The 24,243-nt window shown below is 47.1% G+C and overlaps 1 protein-coding gene and 1 pseudogene across 1 annotated transcript in view; both read left to right on the top strand.

Annotated features, from left to right (window-relative positions):
• Positions 1-24,243, top strand: part of LOC146194263 (gonadotropin-releasing hormone receptor-like) — a 329,819-nt gene that overhangs the window by 34,410 nt on the left and 271,166 nt on the right. The gene's annotated exons all lie outside the window — the stretch shown is intronic.
• Positions 649-22,364, top strand: LOC146194264 (uncharacterized; annotated as a pseudogene).

A 24,243-nucleotide genomic window follows, 5' to 3' on the forward strand; every position in this document is an offset into this window, starting at 1 on the left:
GCCTTTTTTAAAATCTGGTATCTCTCACTTCTCGGTGGGCACCTACACTGACATGCAACTGGAAGCACGTATCAGCTAACGCCTTGCGTTTCCTTTTGCTCTTTCCAACAGTCGCAATAACGTCGTCTGTTCGGAGTTTGCCTCTAGCAAATTGTGTGACACCTGTGAAACCTATCTGAGAACCGCACAAGCGTCGTGTCCCACGAAATCGCATGCGTACTTTCTCCAACACGTTTTTCTCAATTATGGGGTGACACCTTCTTGACCCAAGGAGCTTTATACGCTGTGGTGTTTGAAGATCACAAGCTCCTTTTGCTAACCGACTTGTTTTTTAAACAACCTGAAGTGATGGTGATTCGAACAGCGCTAGTTTTGTTTGATTCGTAATACACGATAGTCAGCCGCGTCATGTCTGTAAACTGTGCGGCGATGAGAGCAATCGATGGAATCAACCCCATCAGTAAGGGGTTCAAGGCATTTTTTTTTCTAATCTCATTTGATGCTCACAACATCGACAGAGAATGATTTCCTGACAGCTCCCCTATGAAACTAACGGGCTGCACGCCTATATGTTGCATTTTTTCTGTTGTTCCCTGCTATTGCGGATCAAATAAAATAATAACGGGCTCAATTTTATTAACAGCAAGCATGCCACCAAAGCTGGCGATCCAGTGAGAGTGTGACGATCGTATATTCTTCCGTCCCCCTGTTTGCTGCATTGTGGGTTAAGCACTTTATTCTTGATATCTGCACGCGGCCTGTCTCGTGTCGCAGCTCGTCTCTTTGCTGGTAAGTATTTGCAATCGTCGTTGATTTATGACGAACGAAAAATCGCTAACGGTGTAGGATATCTTTCTCTATAGTATGCATGTTACTAACGTTAAGCATACCTATTCCGGCATTTTCCAATACACTCTCATTGAGCAAAACAGGAGGAAATGATGGTGGATTGGAGGCTTCGTCGTAAACCGCCAAGGTTTCACAAACTATGGTCGGCGCCGCAATCGAGCCAAATGGCGACCGTAGGAAGGACTGCGTCGTGATAAGCCTGGCTGCGAAATAAGGTCCCTCGATTTGACGACGTATCGCATTACTTCGTTCTGAGTACAAATTTTGAAGTGTTTGGTGCTAAGAAATTAAGGAAGCGATGGAACACTCTAGATCTTTGGTCTGGTTCTGCGAGCTTTCGGTTTTCAATGGAAACCACACGCGATTGTCATCTGCCTACAGGGTGCACGTACTTCACATCTGGCTGGCTTAGTTGAATCTGGAGAAATTTTTCTCTTTATTGCCGGTTCCTGTTTTCCCAAAAGCGGTTGTCTCTCGCTACTCAAATGTTTTCCTTTTAGTGTTTAGCTGTGCGGATACGAGTGTACAGAACAAACGCGCGTCTATGCGGAAGTGTAAATCACAGGCAAAGAAATATAAATTTGCCCCACTGTTCCTTGCAGCTACTCCGGCGATAAACAATGCGAGTGCTGTATTACGGCGCCAAATACAATGACGGGCCAAAACCATACCCCTTGTTCAGTTAAGAGGAAAGAAAGCCATAATAGCATTAAACCTGTATCTAGGAAGAAAAGGTTCATCATCATCATCATCATCAGCCCGATTATGCCCACTGCAGGGCGAAGGCCTCTCCCATATTTCTCCACTTAACCCGGTTCTGTGCTAGCTGCATCCACTTCACCCCTGCGAACTTCTTAATCTCATCCGCCCACCTAACTTTCTCCCGCCCCCTGCTACGCTTTCCTTCCCTTGGAATCCAGTTTGTTACCCTCAGCGACCATCGGTTATCCTCTCTTCGCACTACATGTCCTGCCCATGTCCATTTCTTCCTCTTAATTTCTACTAGAATGTCGGTAACTTGAGTTATTTCTCTGACCCACTCTGCACGCTTTCTATCTCTTAATGTTACCCCTACCATTTTTCGTTCCATAGCCCTCTGGGTTGTCCTCAACTTAAGTAGAACTCTCTTGGTTAGCCTCCAAGTTTCAGCCCCATAGTTGAGTACAGGCAGGATGCAACTGTTGTATACTTTCCTCTTGAGCGATACAGGTAAGCTGCTAGTCATAATCTGCGAGTGCTTGCCAAATGCGCTCCATCACAATCGTATTCTTCTTGCTATTTCCTTTTCGTGGTCCGGATCTGCGGTTACTACCTGTCCTAAGTAGACATATTCGCCTACTACTTCCAGTATTTCGCTACCTAATGTAAACTGCTGTTCCTTCCCGAGGCTGTTGAACATTACCTTAGTCTTCTGCATATTGATTTTCAAGCCTACCTTTCTACTTTTCCTGTCTAGGTCATCAATCATTCTTTGCAGTTCATCCCCGGAGTTGCTTAGCAAGGCAATGTCATCAGCAAATCGCAGATTACTGAGGTATTCTCCATCTACCCTTATCCCTAACTGCTCCCATTCCAAGTCTCTGAATACGTCCTCTAAACAAGCTGTGAATAGTACTGGGGAGATTGTGTCTCCTTGCCTAACACCTTTCTTTATGGGAATTTTGTTACTTTCTTTATGCAGAACTATGGTTGCTGTGCAGCCGCTATATATATCTTCCAGCACTTTCACGTATGGCTCGTCTACCCCCTGATTTCGCAATGCCTGCATCACCGCCGAGGTTTCAACTGAGTCAAATGCTTTTTCGTAATCAATGAATGCTATGTATAAGGGCTGGTTATATTCCGAGCATTTTTCTATCACCTGATTGATGGTATTTATATGATCGATAGTAGAGTACCGTTTCCGAAACCCTGCTTGATCCTTTGCTTGATTGCAGTCTAAGGTTGTCCTCATTCTATTATCGATTACCTTAGTAAATACCTTATACGTAACAGACAGTAAGCTGATTGGTCTGTAATTTTTAAGGTCTTAGAGTCCCCTTTCTTGTGAATGAGGATAATGTTTGCATTCTTCCATGGTTCCGGTACCGTCGATGACACCAGGCACTGCGTATACAGGGTGGCCAGGTTTTCTAGCACGATATCCCCCCCGTCCTTCAGCAAATCTGTAGTTATCTGACCCTCTCCAGCTGATTTCCCCCTTTTCATAGTTTCTAGTGCTTTCTTGACCTCGTCCTTCGTCACTGGTGGAACGTCTGACTGTTTTTCTCTACCGCCAATCTCATTACGGTCCTGACTTCTTTGGCTACTGTAGAGATCTGTATAGAACTCCTCGGCTACTTTGACTATCTTTTCCATATTAGTGATGACGTTGACCGCCTTGTCCCTTATCGCATACATCTGGTTTTTGCCTATGCCCAATTTCTTCTTCACCGATTTAAGGCTTCCCCCGTTCTTTACAGCATGCTCAATTTTTTCCATGTTATACTTCCTAATATCGGCCACCTTGCGCTTATTGATTAGCTTTGATATCTCGGCCAATTCGATCTGGTCTGTTGGATTGGAAGCTTTCATACTCGGGCGTTTCTTAATCAAATCTTTCGTCTCCTTAGACAGCTTACCGGTATCCTCTCTAACTATCCTACCGCCTACTTCTACCGCGCACTCAGTAATGATATCTCTGAAATTATTGTTATCTTGCCTCTAGGGTAATGTCGCCATCCTCAGTTAGAGCTGAAAACCTATTCTGTAGTGAGGTCCTGAACTCTTCTGCCCTCCCCCCCACCGCTAATTCGTTGATGGGTTTCTTTCTTACTAATCTGTTCCGTTCTTTCTTCAGATTTAGGCTAATTCGGGACCTCACCATCCTGTGGTCACTGCATCGCACTTTCCCGATTACCTCTACATCTTGCATAATGGCGGGGGTTGAACACATTATGAAGTCGATTTCATTTTTAGTCTCTCCGTTAGGACTTTTCCATGTCCATTTCCGGTTCTTCCGTTTGCTGAAGAAGGTATTCATGAGTCGTAAGTTATTGCGCTCTGCAAACTCAACTAGTAACTCCCCCCTGCTATTCCTAGAACCAATGCCATAGTCACCTACTGCCTTGTCTCCTGCATGTTTTTTCCCTACCTTGGCATTGAAATCGCCCATTAGTACAGTATACTGCGTCTACTTTTCGCATTGCCGATTCTACATCTTCATAGAAGCTTTCAACTGCCTGGTCATCATAACTACATGTAGGTGCATAGGCCTGTACAACCTTCAGTTTATACCGCTTATTAAGCCTAATTACGATGCCTGCAACCCTCTCATTAATACTATAGAATTCATCTATATTGCCCGCTATATACTTATTGACAAGGAAACCTACTCCTAGTTGTCGCCTCTCTGGAAAGCCTCGGTAACACAGTACATGCCCATCTTTCAGTACAGTATATGCCTCATTCGGCCTCCTAACCTCACTAAGCCCTATGACATCCCATTTCATGCCCTCTAGTTCCTCTAACAGCACTGCTAAGCTAGATTCACTAGCTAGGGTTCTAGCGTTAAACGTTGCCAGCGTCAGTTTCCAATGGCGGCCTGTCCAGCGGAGCCAGACTTTCTTAGCACCCCCTGCTGCGTCACAGGTCTGACCGCCGCCGTGGTCAGTTGTTCCGCAGCCGCTGGTGGCTGAGGGCCGGGGTTTTGTGGAACTTATCATAGGAGGTTGCGGCCAATTACTGCACCAGGGTGGCCAACTCCTGTTCTGGTGAGGGAGTGCGTGGCCGGAGGTATGCTTTAACAGGAGCTGTTGGCGGGCTAGTTGGTGAATGTCTACTGTAGTCATGGTGAAAAGCGCAACAAACACGACACAAAAGTAAGAGGAACACGTAAGAGGAACACGTATCACGGGACGATACGTGTTCCTCTTACTTTTGTGTCGTGTTTGTTGCGCTTTTCACCATGACTACAGTGGCCGGAGGTGTTCACCGGTATCAGGTCCCACCCCAAACCTGTTTATGCAATTCCATCAACACGCGGATTTTTTTTTTCTTTCATCCGGTAGAGAATTGCGCGGCACCGGGATTTGAACCCCGGTCTCTTGCATGCGAGGCGGATGTTCTACCGCTACGCCACCGCTGCACCGAGTCACACGTGCATCGAGACTTCAGTGCTCTACCATAATAGGCACTCAGCTTGTTGATGAGGTCTGCTGTGAGCCTCCCCTTCCCGCCAAAGCCCCGCACGCCTTCACTTTTGTGCTTCTGGACCAGGTTTCGAAGCGCTGCACCCATACGTTTTTGCACATGATTGATGCAGTCTTCTTTCTCTACATCCACGAAGCCGTACACCTTTGCATCCTTTATAGCATTAAATCTGCGGCTGTCACCGTCACACAGCATGGTTGTGTATTTTACTTTGTTGCGTTCTAAAGACCGCTGGAACAAGATCAATCCAGCCTTAACTTCCATTTGGCCAGATTTACAATCAGTGTTCTTCTGGCACTGATGGGAGTCCCTTCACCCAGCATACTCATCAGAGTCAAGTTTGGGTCCAACTTCACAGCCCAAACAAAAGTTTGAAAGCACGACGTAGTCCAGGATGTAGCCGGTAAATAGCTACATCCTGGTAAATAGCTACAAGGTTAACGCCTTTAAAATGCCGAGGAGCATCGACATTTTGACTGGCTTGCCGATCCTCACGTTCTGTGCCGAAAACTGCCTTAATTTTCTGCTGGCTGCTGGTAGGTGAAAACAATGGAACGATCCCTCCCGGCTTTTCCGTCACTTTAATGTGCAAAACGACGCACCGCACTGCTGACAACCTCTTTTTTTTTGCCTGGACGCCTCCCGGACGACTCCGAAAGTGGTTGTTGCGCAGCCAGTTCACGACTGGATCGCGGCGCGGTGCTGCCTCGGTGGCTGCGAAATCGCCACGAAGAAGTTGCGAAATTGGAACGCGCAAATGAACTCGTAAAATAGTTTATTAAAAAAAAAAGAGCGCCTGTTCGTTCCAAGTGTCGGGACAATAAGGGGTGTAGCCATTTTGAAATTCGCGCGCCTTGGCAAGGAAGAACTGTCGTTTTAAACGTCGGCGATAACGTGATTGATTGGAAAGAAGTCGGAGAGGGGACGCTTAAATTGTTTGCTTTTATTAATTTCGACCGGGTGCCTATATAACCCAGTCCGAGGTAATAAAACACTGTTCATAGTAAGCGTTTGTGGTTTGGTCTGTACTCGTCTCGTTGATGTTATTGGAGCGAAAATCTTCACTACGAGGGTTGGAGCCGAGCTTCGCGTATGCCAAGGCCAGCTGCGCAGCCCCCTCGCCAAGCTCTGCCGGCGTTGCCTAGCAACGCTTAAGGGGTGTGCGACTCCTCCTCAGTAAAAAAAGAATTAGCTGGGGTTTAGCCGGTAGTTTGCATAAGCAATACTGAATGGCTACGCTTAGATTCAGCATGTAGTGTAGCAAAGTTTGGTGCAATATGTCTAGGCAGCGTGGCTACCGACCGGGTTTACCCGGCGGCTTGAAGAGGGGCCCCATCTCCTGTCGCTCTAAAGGTCAAACGTTGCTACCGGCCGCGTTTACGCGACGGGCTGAAACCTGGCTTACGCAATAAAAAAATAAATGAGTGGCCATTCGGGAATCGAACCTCCATCCCTTGGATCTCCAGCCGAGCGCTTTACCGCTGTGTGAAACTTTTTCATTGCGAAAGCAGTACTACTCTAGGTTTCGAGCCTTCTGCGTAGCGCGGCTGGCAGCCACGTCTTACCCACGTGACGCTGTGACGTCACACCCTACGTGACACTAGGGTGAGAGCTGAGCTACCAACTCAAGCCGTCGGCAGGAGCTGCCAACTTGGGTATTTCCTTTCACAAGGGACGGTTATGTCAGAATCAGCCCACTAGGACCCTGGCATTCACGTTTCCCCTATGTTCATACGGCTTGGTTAAAGCGGGGCTTTATATGTCGGCTGATAAAGAAGAAAAAGAGAAAAAGAACGCTCGGTCCCCCCGCAGCTAATGCTCTCGCTCAATATTTCGTTCAGCAGCGTTGAACCCTTGTAATGTTTTTTCTTTATTTCCTGTTAACAATGACATTTACAGTGGGGCAAAGTGAAAGTATAATACCACGAAGAGGTCTAGCAAAAGTAAGGGTTCACAAAGTTTCAAAAACGCTTTAGGATAGCCAGTTCGCTCAAAACTGCCAACCAATCAGGTTTCTCACTTTGGGCAATATAGATGGCGATCAAGTTGTTAAGTTGTTGACACTATCAATGAAATACACGCTCTTCATAATGCCGCTTGTCTACCGTGAGGATGATAGCGGGATTCCGCGAGTGACAGATACTGCGGTTCGCGCAATTTGAAAGTACAAAAGGCAATAATAGTTAAGTCACTCAATTAGGGTCAAGGACGTGACGTTACCCATCGGCCGTCAGCTATGAGGACAAACCGCGAACGAGTGCGCTCCAACGCCGCCGGGCGGCGCTTTTTCCCTTCCGCGAGTGCAGATGCTGCGCCTTTCCTTTCCTGTAAAGGAATTATAAAACGCCGGTGAACTTAGACGCGCATAACTACATAGAAAATGCAGAGGAAGTTGCAATCGCCCTTACAGTTAAACACGCCAGCAGCCAAGGTAGAAAACACATATTAATCAGCGATTCCGAAAATGCCTGTCGTGAAGCTTCCTCCTAGGACGCGTATGCAAACAGACACACCGAATTGTGGAGCAGGAAAAAAAGTTAAGCAACTTGACGCATACAATCCTGTGGATACCGGCACACTAGGGAATCGACAGCAACGAGGCAGCCGACAGGATAGTCCGTGGGCGTAGGGTAGGATAGGATAAACTTTATTAGAGATATTGCCGACAGACTTCCTCCATCTTCCTTGCGTCGATGGCATGGCTCCGTCTCACAGTGTTGGCGCCCCTATTCGAGGGCACCACTGATGCTTGCTGCTCACTGGGCATGGATGACCAGTCCTCTTTGGAGAATTGGGTTGCCGCTGGAGAGCATACTCTCCCACTGTCCCGCACTGGGATTTTCTAGTTTGTGGAAAGCTTTGTTTCTATCGCGTTCCCAGGTGATGTGATATAGGGTGGGTATAGCACCGCACCATGAACAAACGTCCCTGTATTGGTTCGGGAACATTTTACTTAAAATGTGTAAATTAGGGAAGGTTCCAGCTTGCAGTTTCCGCCAGTAGACTGCTTCCTGTTGATTTAAGACGTTGTGAAGAGGAGGGTACTTTATTTTCGTCCCTTTAAAACAATTTAGGATATCAGAGTACGTTGTGATTAGCCTCATGAAGTTCTCCCGGACCACGTTGGGAAGCGCTCGGTTCGTGTGCTCGCGAGCCATTTCGTGAGCCCTTTGGTTACCCTCAATCTCGGTGTGTCCCGGTGTCCACAAAATGGTGTGTGTAATTAGTTCTCTAGGTAGGCACGCTCGAAAAAGACTTTGGAGCGATTTTTGGCCTTTTCTGCCGTTGGTGAAGTTACGGCATGCCTCTCTCGAATTTAAGAATTGTCAAGGGTATGTTTGCCCTCCGCGACCGCTAGAGCGACAGCCATTTCTTCTCCTTCGGCTGCCGTGCTAGCGATTTCCTTGAGGTCCGAGCCTACCACTGTTGCTACGGCTTTGTATTTATCTGCCCACGTTGTTTTGCATGGGTAAATCGCAGCGTCTGTGTTTGCTTTTGGTGCTAAGTATTTTTGTACATATTTTGCTCGGGCTTCCCGCCTGGCCGCGTGTAAGTTTGGATCCTTGTTTTTGAGGACCGAGCTCTCCTTAAAGGTGCTGCGGAAATTGTCGGGTATGCTCGCTGTTCTCTGTTCTAGCTGTTTAACTTCCCGATACCCCAGTCTTCTGAGGAGCGATCGGCCGGTGGTGGTCTGCTGGAGTCTCGCTTTTTGCCTTTCCAGTTGTGCTTCTTTGAGTTCCTCGAAGGAAGTATGCACTCCGAGGGCTAGCAGTTTCTCTGTCGATGTGTTGGTTGGGAGATGAAGAGCTGTCTTGCATGCTTTTCTTATGATAGTATCGACTTGCTTTCTTTCACTCTTGGTGGTGTTGTAGTACGGAAGGCAGTACGTGACTCGGCTAATCATGAGGCTTTTAACCAGCTTGATATTGTCTCCCTCCCTCATGCCGCTTCTTCGTTGCGACACTCCGGTAATCATCCTGGCGACTTGCGTGGTTGTACCCAAATTCCCAGAATCCTAATATTTTCACTTTCCGATACTTTTTGCGCTTCGAGGATGACGTGGAGGCTCTCTTCCATCTGTTTTCCTCGCCTGAATCGCTCGGACTTTTCTGTTGAGCAGGCAAGGCCTCTTTGTTGATATATTTTTCGACACACGCTGCTGCTATTTGAAGACATTCTTTTTGGCTGAGAATACTTTCCGGACACTTGCGCCGGCTGCCCCAGAGCCTTCAACCCCTCTTACATAAGGGCAACTAATACAATACATCAAATTAGAAAGAAAACTATTCGCAGAACCACGCAAATACATCCGCAGACAGGAGGCCTGGAGGAACATAGAGGCTAGGACATTCCCAAACCTAGCAAAGTACCACAAAAGCTGGCCCGAAAAATTCAAAAATAACACATGCGGTGAAGTCTCGGACATCCTTCACGTGATATAGAACTGCAAAGAGCTACTAGAGAAATATAAAGCTCGAGTACTCAGCAGAGTGGGTCTCTCTGAGCAGCGCAGCCTGCTCACCAGGGCCCGGGAGGCAGCCCAAGCCAATAGTATCCTGGCTTGAGGAAATCAGCCACGCAGTTCCGTTAACCAATTTCTCTCTCGACATGGAAGCCAAGGAGAGTTTAGCTGCTGGCGAAGAGTGGAGAAATTAACTTCTTCTGATCCCGAGGTAGTCACTACGTATATCCAGGCATAGCAGAGCTAAGCCATCTTTCATTTTTTTCTTCGTGATAGTCTCGGATGCCAGGCGTAAAGGAGCACGGAAATGGTTCCGCGCTCACCCGATCCTTCTCATAATAGATTGCGGCGCCGCCACAGTGTTGTGTCGAGTTTTTTTTACAAATTTCCAATTTATTATGCCGCCTAACTGCATACGCTATTTCAAAACATCACACTTTGAATTTTTTTTATTTGGAACATTCCTTTAGACACAATTGTTCTTGCCCTGCACAATCTGCCTGACGAAGGCCATGTAACTCATGCACAGGTCGGCGAGTGATAGATTCCATTCGTATGAATATCCTAATCAATATAGACAGTATAAAAACACATTTCAAATAACTATTTAGGATATATATATATTTATGGCATGAAACAAGACAGATAATACTCATGGCATTCAATAAGGCAGAAGGTAAGTCCGGAAGGCTTTTTTAAAAGCTCCAGGAGTGTTTTTGTTTGTTTCACAGTTCCTTTGAGCTTTTGCTTACTTATATGTCTCTCGCAAAATAAATATGAACAGTCTATAACCCCACGCTTCATTAAAAAAAAAATACTTGTCCGTATCGAGCATGTCATGCTTGGATAGGGACATCATCCGTTGCGGTCTTCGGCACTTGAGATCCTTTGACATGCAATGTCTCAAGCGAAGTGGTGCTGTCGTTACCGCCGTATCAAAGCAAAACAGGTCGTTGCCGTCAATAAAAGTTAATGCAAGCGCTCAGAAATCGCATATTCCCGTTTCTGTTTGGAATACCGCAGCTACTAAAACATATGCCACCGCAGACTGCTTCATATAGCAGAATGCAGTTCGAACAGACCACTCTATGCTTGCTATGCCGTCTGTATGCACGATAGAGTTGTGTGAGTGCTTTTTTTTCTTCTTAAACCTCTGTCGCGGTGTCTCAATAGTAAGCGCGCTCGACTGCTAATTTCGAGAACGGGGGGATTCAATCACAACCGTTTCGAAAGGCGTTCCTCTGCTGTGGGATTTGACTGCACAATAAACAATCCCACGTGGTAAATGTGGTGTTAATAATAAAAAAAACAAAACCACAAAACCAGCCTCTGCAATCATCCGTCATAGCCGATGCCGCTTTCATACGTTAAACCCGGGCCAATATGCATTTCTTTTCTTTTTTTTTTTTGTTGTTGAAGGCATCTGTGCATCCGTAAAAGTTTTAGTGAGCACATTTTGCTTTAGAGAAATGCTCGAATGTTTGGGAAACATATTCCCAGAACCTAATTGTTACCCTGAATATTACATAATACACCTAGATCAATGCACTTTACTGGTAGACTATTATAATCATTATAATCCCTTTTCGTGCTGTCTTCCGAGCAAACTCGTCATTTCTGAGAAGGGGAGTAAAACAGCTTCATGCGGGCTTAAATATCAGTGTTTAGTTCGGGAATAAATACATTTTTATAGTCGCATGATAAGATGACCTCCATTTCTTTCGGAATAGTTTTATATCCGGCATCTGTTTTGGAAGCAACCCTAATATTTTACTTCGCATAAGATTTAGTCACTGCTAAAGAATGAGTGATAAAAAAATTTTCAGCCTCTAAAAATTGCTTCCCAGAACATGACACTGCCCATGCGCAGTTTATAACGATGTCTTCGCAGCGAGTAATTCGTAGCTTGCACTTTAACGTTACTGAAAATTAATCGCTGATTATTGTAAATTCTGTCAAGTGTGTAAAAGTTCTCTCACACGGTGAAATTTATTCGCATTGCAAAACAAAATAATTACACTACTAATTTACCGTTATATATTAACATCACACACATCAGAAATCCCTTATACTTTCCTCGGTTTCAGGAAATCATTTACAGTTAGTGGCGCATGCAGTAATACACTATCACATTCTATGACAGTGGCCGCAAAAAGCATCTTGGCAAATTCAATCCACTCAGCGCTGTACACGTGAACAATCAGCTTTCCTATGCGGCGAGGTTTCCTGTAGAGTGTCGGCGTGATCTCATTTTTGGGGAATACTTGTGCGTGGTTGTCTGGGCCGGAGTTGATGTGCGCTCAGTCTAAAGCAACTCTCCATGCAGTGCGCTGCCAATGCTACATTTAACCTGCTTAATCCTCGAGTCAAGTCCGAATAATGAACCAGGCTTTCTCGATTCAATCTAAAGTACTGCAGGTCAGAGCACGAACATTGTATCTGCGTGGGCTTGACACTAAATTCGCCCGTCTCACTTTGCATGAGACATGCGCAAACAGTTTAAAAGTCGATAAGAAAAACAAAGCTGTAATTAGGCAGGCCCAAGCATTAAGCGCGTGAGCGCGGCAATGCGCAAGAAACGTGCAAAAGTAAATCTAGGACTGGTGGTTGCGTGCTTTGTTTTCCTAAAATCCGCTCTTCTTCTGCTGCATTGGCGAAATTCTTGGATTTTTTCTGCAATATTGCAGAAATAGTGTAGAAGACACGTTTTCATCGCCAACAAACCCGCCGTAAACTCGGAAGCAGACCTACACAGCATGCGTTTCTGCGAGCGCCGCCGGCTGCCGATCCACACTACCGGAGTGACGGTGGCGCCACCTCTAGGTCGATCTCGCGGCGAATAGTTATAAGCAATCCGCCAAAACACGAATCGCCTGGGCTCCAGGTCATGCGGGACTTGAGGGAAACTAAGTAGCAGCTCGAGTACACACCAACCGTGCGACCGGGTCTCTCTCATTCTCCCCCCTAACTCCCACGTATGATGAAAGGGTGGCTGATCCTGGCCCTACGGGGCTGGGACTGGTAGGTCGCTGCCGCTTGCGGCGGGGGTTAGCCTGCCATCATATATTTATCTGTCGTAGGCTGTCATTGCACCCGCTACTGTTTCGGTGGTCGACGACGGCTGTCGTGACGCGCGTCTTTCTCCCCCTTTTCTTTTTCTTCTCTATTTTCTCTTCTGTCCTGACGACGCAGCGGACTCTCTCGAAAGCGTGGCACCTCTTCTGACAACCATCTGTCCATTACGATGTGGCATATATATATATATATATATATATATATATATATATTGTAGGGGTGTGTTTATTCACTTGGCGCAGATGGATCAAGCTGCTCGGGATGAACTCGCAGCGGGGCGTAAGGCGTAGCGATTCACAGAGACAACGACCAGACACAGAAAATGTAGTGTGGTAATCTTCGTCTTCATAGCCACTTGAGTCCACGAAGAACAGTGTCCATCAGGCGCTCGAAAGTAGCTGGGGCATTGCAGAGGCCAAAGGGCACAACGTTGAACTCGTATAAGCCATCCGGTGTTATAAAGGCAGTTTTCGAGCGGTCATCCTCAGCCATCGGTACCTGCCAGTAGCCAGAGCGCAAATCCAAAGAGGAGAAATACTCGGCTCCCTGTAAACAGTCCAAGGCGTCGTCGATTCGCGGCAGAGGATAGACATATTTGCGCGTGATCTTATTTAGCCTATGGTAATCGACGCAAAACCGGATTGAACCATCTTTCTTGGTGACCAAAACAACCGGAGAAGCCCGTGGACTGTTAGATGGCTGTATGACGCTCCGGCGAAGCATGTCGTCCACGTTGTCAGCAATGACTTGGCGCTCAGAGGCCGACACGCGATAAGGACGCTGTCGCAAAGGTGCGTTTGTACCAGTGTCGATTGTGTGCGTAACGACAGACGTGCGACCCAGAGCAGTGTGAGGAAGGTCGAAGGCAGAAGTGAAGTTCTGTAGAAGAGCAGCGAGCTGATCGCGTTGTGCGGGTGGAAGATCTGCGTCAATAGCTTGTTGAAGAACATCGGGTGGTGTCGAAGCGGTCGCTATATCGCAAGAGCTGAGAACGTTAACCTCTAATGAAGTAGGCATGGCAGGAAGAGTATTTAAAAGCGCGGGATCAAGTTCTTCAATACGACCGAGACACTCGCCGCGTAGCAGGAGGGACGGGCACGAAAATGGATTTGAGACGTACATTGTACTAAGTCCATCTTTGAACTTGAGAACAGCAAATGGAAGCAGGAGGCAGGGATGGCGTGAAGCGGCGTCGGAAGGTGTGAAGAGGACAGTTGAAACAGTAGCGCTTTCACAGGAGAATGGAACGAGGGCAGCAGAAAAGGGAGTGTAGTGTGGTAATCTTCGTCTTCATAGCCACTGCCATGCATCGCATGCTGGCGCGCTCGAGGACTAAGACGTTGGTCGTTGTCTGTGTGAATCGCTATACCTTACGCCCCGCTGCGAGTTCATCCCGAGCAGCTGGATCCATCTGTTGTAACTACTGACGCGCTCCTATGCCGACAACCAGTCGTCGACGCCTTGGTCGGCTGTGCCACTGAAGAGGCACGGATAGCGCTGCCGTAGAGCTCCAGAACACAGCACGGTGGTTGGGAGGGCGACGATGTCGAGGCAGTGTCGTCCGGCATGCTGGAAGCAGAGGGTAATGTGCGGCTTCTTAGTTCCAGGGTGGACGGGAACCACCCAGCACCTCCACCAATTGTAGGGGTGTGTTTATTCAGTTGACTCAGATGGATCCAGCTGCTCGGGATGAACTCGCAGGTGGGCGTAAGGCGTAGCGATTCACACAGACAACGACCAACTTATTTGTCCTCGAGCGCGCCAGCACGCGATGTATGGCAGTGGCTACGAAGACGAAGATTACCAAACTACAATATATATATATATATATATATATATATATATATATATATATATATATATATATATATATATATATATATTTCCTTGGCCTCGCCGACTATATATATATATATATATATATATATATATATATATATATATATATATATATATATATCGGCTTGTTCGGATAAGAAAGATACTCGAGGACTCATAATAATTCTTTTTTATCATAAAATATTTAATTGTGGTGGGAAAACGCTACGACAAAACGGAATGTGCCGTAGTTTTGCAAGATACGACGTGGTTCTCTATGTCGACAAAAATATCGAATATCATTAGGAATCAAAAACGCTGTTTTTTTGCATTACAAAAATGTTTCAAGGTTCGAGACCTGCTGCTTGCGCGCTGAAATTTTGTCTATTTTGGTTACTCAGTAAACCTGAGCAACTTTTACTTTTATATAACTACTGTGATATTTTTTGCTATTTCAGTTGATTTAATAAAACATTTTCCGAGATCACTGCAGAATCTGCACTGGAGATATGCGTAAGCCTGAGCGTTGCCGTGTTTTCCGCAAGATGTGTCATTGCATTCCGGCCTCGGCGGCAGCTTGTCGATGGGGGCTAAAAGAAGGAACGCGTGTGCTGTTCGACGTCAGTGCACGTCGAAGATCCCCAGGTGGTCGAAAGTTCCAGTCCTCCACTACGGCGTCTCTCATAGCCTGAGCCGCTTTCGGACGTTAATACGTGCAAAGCAACCAACCATCAATTATAGAACGCCGGCGAACTTTGGTTTGAAAGGAACACTGGTTGTGTTCGACGCCCGATACACCGTGGGCAGCAGCAACGCTCAGGCTTTCATTTCTGCACTGCAGATTCTGCTCTGCTCTCAGAAATTTAAGGAGAAAGCCTTTAATGCTCACCGTTGTGTCACGCTTTTGAGAGCGAGAGTTAAAAATAAATTAATAAACCTTTTCTCCGCTGGAAATCGAACCTCCATCCCTTAGATCCCCAGCCCAGTGCTGCGCCAAGCTCCGGATCGTGAAACTTACTTGGTGGTAACAACTTTTAAGGCGAAAGCGTTTACTGGCTCATACTGTCGTGGACAAAGTGTGTCCCGCTTTTGTGGTGGCTGTCGAGTGGCGTTCCTTGGCTCGCGTCCAAGTGTGGGATTGCAGATGGCAATAACGCTAGACAAGAGACTTCTGGAGGAAGGGCTCACACTCCCCGACAAGTGTGCGTTTGGATGGTGCGCCATCGCTCCTGTCGCTTGGCGTTCTTGGCGCTCGTTCAATCGTGGGATTGCAGATGGCAGGAACGCTAAACAAGCTGAGACTTCTCAGGCTTTCGCCTTCCGCTACTTTAGTCGCTAACGTCCCTCGTAATGTTTTTTGCCATAAAATGCAAGTAATTGCTAGGTGCTGGGGTGAGTCCAAGGTGGCTTCCAATTGGGGGCGGCCTCTTGAGCTCGCGTGATTAGGGCCAGTTGGGTTGTTTTTCTGGACTGGCCAACAGCTTGTCCCATTCCTCCGCCAGGGAGCTGGCAAGAGTGTCGTTGGAGGAGGATTGCTGGCGCATTCTCATAGTGTATGGTCATCGATAGGCTGTGATTTTGCTGTTATGGGACGTGATATGACTTTGATGTGACCATGCTGACTTCACCCATCCCTCTCTTACCCACCACTTTTATATCCTTTCACACCCATCCACAAGTGCAGGGTAGCAAACCGGTTTCTTTTACCGGTTAAGCTCCCTACCTTTCCTACTCCTTATCTTCCTCGCTTGGGTGGCGTTCGTTCCGTCACCACAGTGCTGGCATGCAGGGTTGCAATCGCCGTCTATAATAAAATAAAGTCGATAGGAGCTAAGGTGGCGTAGGCGTCTGAGCGGAGGGGAGGAGCTCGCGATAAAGTTTGTAATCTCCGCGTATGAGAGCGGCGCTTCGGCGTCCCGATAGGTATTCCGTCCCTCGGTGGATGAGCCTCGGGCTAGACGGTCGACCCCTTCGTTTCCGGAATTAACCGCGTGAGCCAGAATTCCCATACGAAATTGATGTTCGACTGAGTGACCGGTTGCGCCGAATTCGCGTTGCGAGCGCGCTTACAGAATTTTTGGCGAAATTTCGACTGACGCTCTTTAACTCGCTTAGAATAGCTTTTAAGCAGGGATCCGCGATGGGCAGTGCGATAGCTACGTCCTCTGCTTCGCGTATAAAGCTAGCATGAAATCTTACGGCGTTATAATGAAAGCTGACTTTGGGGTGGCGATACATTCCATGTATGTTCCGTCTTTGATATTCTGAGCTGAATCCACTTACACTGCTTTTGGTTTATTCTCGTCCTGTTTCTCAAAGGTCAGCGCCCCTGACTTCCTTCAGGCGTCATGCCTGCCTGGTAGCATGTTTTCGGTTATTGGCTTAACAATGTGTCTACTAGTAGTCAACCAAGAAATGCGATGTTGCACACATCTCTTCAGCGGGGTGTGTGTGGAGCTTGTCGAAAATTACGCATATCGCAACGCTGCGTGACAAGCGGGTCACTTGTGCCGTCTTATGGGCTTCAATCAGTTCAGGTAGCGTGTTAAAAATTCCCAGTTACAGCAGTCTATCTGAGTTAGCGTATACCGGCAAGCCAAGGGCCGCTTTTTATGTAGTTCGTGCATCTTCGTCTCTACGACGCAGATGGCAATACGGGCAGGCGTACGTGATTCTACTTATCATGAAAGCTTCTGTGATTCTGCACAGGTCGGCTTCTCTTATGTCCGTGCAGCGCGCGGCAATGCGCCTCACCAGCCCACTTATCTAGTGCGCCGTGACGCGTAGCCGGCGGATTCCTTCAGGGTTCTATCTGTTATTCTAAATCAATATGCCGCTGACCTTGTTCGTGGCTACAGGGGTGGTTGTCAATATTTACCGGGATGGTTTGTCGAGAAACGGTTTGCGTCTGTTAGGCTTGTTTGTTCCTTATAACTAATAGTTCAGATTTAGCCGGTGAACACGTAAGGTCGTTGCGCCGCTGCACGAAAGACTGTAGCGTGTTGATAGCTCGTTGTAATGACTGTAATCTCTCCATCATAGCCAGAATTGGTCGATATGGTGATATCGCCGGCGTATATAGAATAATTAGAGGGTCTCTTAGATGTCTCTTAAGAGTAGAATGGCGAAAGCATGCCCTTCCTATCCTATAATTTGCCTCCCATCGTTAGCCATTTGTCGGCATTCGTTGCAGTGCTACATATAATTGGTTTACAGGAAAGGAAAGGCGCGGTCCGGCAAGTGCGAGTTTGGACGGTACACCATCGCTCCCGTTGCGTGGCGTTCCTTGGCGCGCATTGCAGATGGCAGGGACACATCCCGCCTCGGCCAGTCAGAACGCCGCAGAAGCGGGACACACTTTGTCGACGACAGCATGAGCCATTAAAGGCTTTCGCATAAGTAATTCCCCTTGTCTACCATTAGGATGATAGCGGGATTCCGCGAGTGACAGATATTGCGCCTTTCCTGTAGACGAATTATAAAACGCTGGTGAACTTTGAATCATTCATTGTAATGCTGGTTGTGTTCGACGAGGGGCGCATGATGTACCATACCGAGAGGTCATGACGTCACCAGGCGATATGAAGCTGACCACGCCGGGCGTCCGATCTAGGTGCGGCGCCTTTCATTCACCGCTTCTTCGAACACCGCACCACACTGCACACCCACTTGTCTAGGAGACGGTAGTACAGCAGGCATCAACGGCGTTTGAAATTGATTTCATAATCATCATCTGCCTGACTATACCCACTGCAGGGCGAAGGCCTCTCCCATATTTCTCCACTTAACCCGGCTCTGTGCTAGCTGCATCCACCTGAACCCCGCGAATTTCTTAACCTCATCCGCCCACCTAACTTTCTGCCGCCCCCTGCTACGCTTTCCTTCCCTTGGAATCCTGTTTGTTACCCTCAGCGACCATCGGTTATCCTCTCTTCGCACTACATATCCTGCCCATCCTTTACTGCCACCCTGGTGCAGTAATTGGCCGCAACCTCTCATGATTAGTTCCATAAAACCCCGGCCCTCAGTCACCAGCGGCTGCGGAACAACTGACCACGGCGGCGGTCAGACCTGTGACGCAGCAGGGGGTGCTAAGAATTCCTGGCTCCGCTGAACAGGCCGCCATTGAAAATTGACCCGGGCAACGTTTAACGCTAGAACCCTAGCTAGTGAAGCTAGTTTAGCAGTGCTGTTAGAGGAACTAGAGGGTATGAAATGTGATGTCATAGGGCTTAGTGAGGTTAGGAGGCCGAATGAGGCATATACTGCACTGAAAGATGGGCATGTACTGTGTTATCGAGGTTTACCGGAGAGGCGAGAACTAGGAGTAGGTTTCCTTGTCAATATGTATATAGCGGGGAATACAGATGAATTCTATAGCATTAATGAGAGGGTTGCAGACCGTGTAATTTGGCTTAATGAACGGTATAAACTGGAGGTTGTGCAGGCCTATGCACCTACATGTAGTTATGATGACCAGGAAGTTGAAAGCTTCCACGAAGATGTAGAATCGGCAATGAGAAAAGTAAAGACGCAGTATACTGTACTAATGGGCGACTTCGATGCCAAGGTCGGAAAAAGCAGGCAGGAGACCAGGCAGTAGGTGACTATGGCATTGGTTCTAGGAATAGCAGGGGGGAGTTACTAGTTGAGTTGGCAGGGCGCAATAACTTAAGAATCATGAATACCTTCTTCAGCAAACGGAAGAACCGGAAATGGACATGGAAAAGTTCGAACGGGGAGACTAAAAATGAAATTGACTTGATACTGTGTTCAACCTCCGCCATTCTGCACGATGTAGAGGTAATCGGGAAATGCGATGCAGTGCCCACAGGATGGTGAGGTCCCGAATTAGCCTAAATCTGAGGAAGGAATGCAACAGATTAGTAAAAAAGAAACCCATCAACGAATTAGTGGTGAGAATGAGGGCAGAAGAGTTCAGGATCTCGGTACAGAATAGATATTCAGCTCTAACCGAGGATGGCGACATTACCCTAGAAGCAATGAACAATAATTTCAGAGATATCATTGCTGAGTGCGCTGTAGAAGTTGGCGGTAGGATACTTAGAGAGAATACCGGTAAGCTTTCTAAGGAAACGAAAGATTTGATTAAGAAAAGCCAGAGTATGAAAGCTTCGAATCCAACAGACCAGATAAAATTGGCCGAGATATGAAAGCTAAGCAATGGGCGCAAGGTGGCCGATACAAGGAAGTATAACAGGGAGAAAATTGAGCATGCTGTAAAGAACAGCGGAAGCCTTAAAGCGGTAAAGAAGAAATTGGGCATAGGCAAAAACCAGATGTATGCGCTAAGGGACAAGGCGAGCAACGTTATCACGAATGTGGAGAAGATAGTCAAGGTAGCCAAGGAGGTCTATACAGATGTCTACAGCAGCCAAAGTAGTCAGGACCGTAATGAGATTGGCGGTAGGGAAAAACAGTCAGACGTTCCACCATTGACGAAGGACGAGGTCAAGAAAGCGTTAGAAACTATGAAAAGGGGGAAATCAGCTGGAGAGGATAAGATAACTACAGATTTATTAAAGGACGGGGGGGGGGGGGGGGGGGATATCGAGCTAGAAAAACTGGCCACCCTGTATACGCAGTGCCTGGTGTTATTGACGGTACCGGAACCATGGCAGAATGCAAATATTATTCTCATTCACAAGAAAGGGGACTCTAAGGACCTTAAATTACAGGCCAATCAGCTTACTGTCTGTTACGTACAAGGTATTAATCAGCTTACTGTCTGTTACGTATAAGGTATTTACTAAGGAATCGCTAATAGAATCAAGACAACCTTAGCCTGAAATCAAGCAAAGGATCAAGCAGGCTTTCGGGAACGGCATCTACAATCGATCATATCCATACCATCAACCAGGTGACAGAAAAATGCTCGGAATATAACCAGCCCTTATACATAGCATTCATTTATTACGAAAAAGCATTTGACTAAGTTGATACTTCGGCGGTGGTGCAGGCATGCGAAATCAGGGACTAGACGAGCCGTACGAGCCGTGCTGTAAGTTATATATAGTGGCGGCACAGCAACCATGGTTCCGCATAAAGAAAATAACAAAATTCCCATAAAGAAAGGTGTTAGGCAAGGAGACACGATCTCCCCACTACTATTCACAGCTTGCTTAGAGGAAGTATTGAGAGACTTGGAATGGGAGAAGTTAGGGATAAAGGTAGATGGAGAATACAGCAGTAATCTGCGATTTGTTTATCACATTGCTTTGCTAAGTAGCTCGGGGGATGAACTGCAAATAATGATTGATAACCTAGACAGGAAAAGTAGAAAGGCAGGCTTAAAAATCAATATGCAGAAGACTAAGGCAATGTTCAACAGCCTCGGGAAGGAACAGCAGTTTACGTTAGGTAGCGAAGCACTGAAAGTAGTAGGCGAATACGCCTACTTAGGACAGGTAGTAACCGCAGATCGGAACCATGAAAAAGAAATAGCAAGAAGAATAAGATTGGGATGGTGCGCATTTGGCAAGCACTCGCAGAATATGACTAGCAGCTTACCGGTATCGCTCAAGAGGAAAGTATACAACAGTTGCATCTTACCTGTACTCACTTATGGGCAAAACGTTGCGGGCTAGTTGGTTCATTGCACTTATGGGGCTGAAACGTAGAGACTAACCGAGAGGGTTCTACTTAAGTTGACAACTCAAAAGGCTATAGAGCGAAAAATGGTAGGGGTTACTTTAAGAGATAGGAAGCGAGCAGTGTGGGTCAGAGAAATAACACAAGTTACTGACATTCTAGTGGAAATTAAGAAGAAATTGGCATGGGCAGGACATGTCGTGCGAAGAAAGGATAACCGATGGTCGCTTAGGGCAACAAACTGGATTCCAAGAGCAGGAAATCGTGGCAGGGGGCGGCAGAAAGTTAGGTGGCCGGATGAGGTTAAGAAGTTCGCAGGGGTCAGGTGGATGCAGCTAGCACTGAACCGGGTTGAATGGAGAAATATGGGAGAGGCCTTCGCCCTGCAGTGGGTATAGTGAGACTGATGATGATGACAGAATATAAATGGCGCAATATCTGCCACAATTCTCGGCGGACACATGTACCACGACGTAAAGGAAGGGAGGAAGGTGGGAGTGAAAGAAGAGAGGAAGATAGAGGTGCCGTAGTTGCGGGCTACGATCCACCGCGCTAAAATGGCGTTCACCTCGTCGCTTTAGGGGTCTAAAGTGCCCTCTGGATATTTTTTGCTGACTGCAGTTGCTTGTTTACCTATCTATTTACATTTTCTAACTATTCCCACTCGTTTTTTCACGTAAATGGCGGCCTTGCCCGCTCCTTCACATTCAAACATTTCAAATTTTCCTCTAGCGCAAGTTGGGCCTACTTCACCGAAAGTCTACTACCACGTGACCTTCTTTGGACGTCGATATTCCCGTCCTTGCTTTTTTGAAGTCTTACTGAATAATTTTTAAACTAATCAACCCCCATCAACCATTTTGTCAATTGCCCATCTTTCCTTGACACTCTATCCGATGTTACCATACTTGTTCCGAGCTGTTCTTGTTGCGACTGTAGGAAGAAGGAAAATTAAATGCACTGGTCTGCTACTGGCTGTGTAGCTGAGCCACCTCCGCTGCATCCTGCGGACAGAGAAAATAGAGAGAAAGACGCGCGTCACAACTTGCGTCATCTGCCACCGTCCCTACAGGGCTGGGAATGGTAGGTCCCCGCCAATTTCGGCGGGGGCTACCCTGCCACCGGTGGTTGTAGGCTGTCGGAGCACTCGCCACTGCTCCGGCTGCGAGTGCACCGACGGCCTACAACCATCGGCGGCAGGGTAGCCCCCGCCGAAATTTGCGGGGACCTCCATTCCCAGCCCCGTAGGGCCAGGAGCAGCCACTCCAACACTTTTTCCTCTTGTTGGTGTTTGTTCTTGCGAATGCAGGAAGACGGAAGGGAAAATGAACTGGCTTGCTACTGGCTCTCTAGCTGAGTCAACTCTGCTGCCTTGCGCGGACCGAGGAGAAAATACAGAAGAAATAAAAAATTAGCTGTGGCTTAGCTCTGGTTAAGCCTGAGTGATTGCGAAAGCAATAGCTCCCTGGTTGCGCTTGGCTCTTCGCCTATGAACGCCTATGAACGTTTTATGTAAGCCAGATAGACTTAGTACCAATGACGGATTCACGAATATGAAGCCCATTTCACTATACGCCGTAGTAACCACGCACGCCGGGCAGAACGTGCTTCCCCCAAGCCCTCCGCGCCAACGATACGGTGGATCTCTTCCGCCAGCGCAAGAAGAGCATGCTAAAATCTGTTCTTCACTTAAACAATAAGGCAACAGCAAAATTAAAAAAAATCTTTCTTTCGGATTTCTGACCGATACCGTGTTATTAATAATTTCAATACAAATAAATTACGCAACACATTGCCGCTGGTGCAGTGCGCGGGTCGTCGTCTGCACACTGGTCCTCTGCTAAGCCGTCACCGAAATTTGCATCTTTCTTTTACTGATACTATGGGATCAGAGGTAAGGCAGTTCCATGAGAGGCCATTTACTCTAGCGCTGAGCTATTACAAAACGCCGTCGTATGTGCCTTCGATGCGAAACAATTTAGGCCTAGCGACAACTAGGGAGTAGCGCTTGACGAGAGTGCCGTAGTCCGCCGCGCCAACGGGTGGCGCCGCTTTCGTAAGAGATGCTGTATGTGCTGCGAATTTGTCGTCTTCGTTAATGGTGCAGCTCAGAGTGCAAATGTTTCAACGTTTTTCTCAACAATACATCGTGCAAACGATGCTGCTACGACGTACGGGACGTTGTCGTAGCCCGTTGTCTCGCCGCAGGACGAACACCAAGGCTTTATAAAAACGTCGAAGGATGGTACTTTAGACCCTGCTTCTTTTAAGTGCTAGTCTTGAACCGTGGTTTAACTTGAAAGTATCATTGTTGAAGACCGACAGCTCGACCGTATATCGAAATGTCGCACTTCACGTTAAATTAATGCGGCGATAACTGGAAAGAGTCTTTCGTAGTATCAGCATTCCGCGTTCGGTAGCTGCCCGTACGGTTCATTCGCTGTGTGTTTGTATGTACAGTTACCATTGCGATTATAAAATATATTTGAAAATACATTTATCATGAAAGATAGAACGGATACACCCTCACTGCGGAAGTGAAGCGCAATCCTTCGCAGCCACTCCGGCCGCTAGTGCTGTTTCCAACAGCTGCTGCCATGCCAAACGGATGGTATACGGTTCGCTCGCGCGCTCAAACAAAGCACAAATAGCACCAAGGTGTCGGATAGCTTTCACGAGCACCGCGAAACAGCACTTTTACACTACCGCACCGCAGCATCAACACCCGAACAGCACAGCCCAAGATGGCGTCAAGAGGAGCTGGAGCGGACTTTTCCAGTTTGGCTCATACGGAGCGTCACCTAGAATCTAAGATGGCTGCACCCAGGCATCGAAACTAAAAAGGTCTATAAGACGACACAGTTTCAAGAGTGATGCCAATAATGTGGTGTAGTAGATAGACGAGAAAAGGACAAACGCTTGCATTTAGTAATGTTTAGCTTCATATTCCACAGGTGACACCATTCTAGCATCTTGTTAATATCTGACTGAGGAACAGATACACCGTTATCATCAATAATTTCGCCGTAAATGACATAGTCATCGGCAAAGAGGCAAATGGAAGACGATATATGAGTTGGTAAATCGTTTATAAAAACGACAAAGAGGAGAGGCCCAAGGACGGACCCCTGAGGCACCCCAGAGAAAACAGGCGAAGCATCGGAGTGCGTTTTCAAAGGTATACACTGGCATCAGGTCCAAACCTGTTAATGCAATTCCATCGAAACGCGGATTTT

Source organism: Amblyomma maculatum, chromosome 3 (assembly GCF_055883805.1).
Source record: "Amblyomma maculatum isolate TAMU_Amacu chromosome 3, ASM5588380v1, whole genome shotgun sequence".
Lineage (NCBI taxonomy): Eukaryota > Metazoa > Arthropoda > Arachnida > Ixodida > Ixodidae > Amblyomma > Amblyomma maculatum.